Below are 210 nucleotides of genomic sequence, written 5' to 3' on the forward strand. Positions count from 1 at the left end.
CATTGTTACCAAAATGCCGTAATTTAGGCCATTTGCCATATTTTTTACTCTTCATGCTGGATGCGGTTACCTCAGCGGCAGGAGTGAGGTAATTTTACAGCACTTAATATTTGGTGCAGATTATCCTGATTTCGCCTTATTTATATTTTCACAACAGAACGGAAAGTGCATTTTATGCAAAGAGGACTTGATAGCCCACACACACACACA

This window comes from Penaeus monodon, chromosome 28, assembly GCF_015228065.2.
Source record: "Penaeus monodon isolate SGIC_2016 chromosome 28, NSTDA_Pmon_1, whole genome shotgun sequence".
NCBI classification, from domain to species: Eukaryota; Metazoa; Arthropoda; class Malacostraca; order Decapoda; family Penaeidae; genus Penaeus; species Penaeus monodon.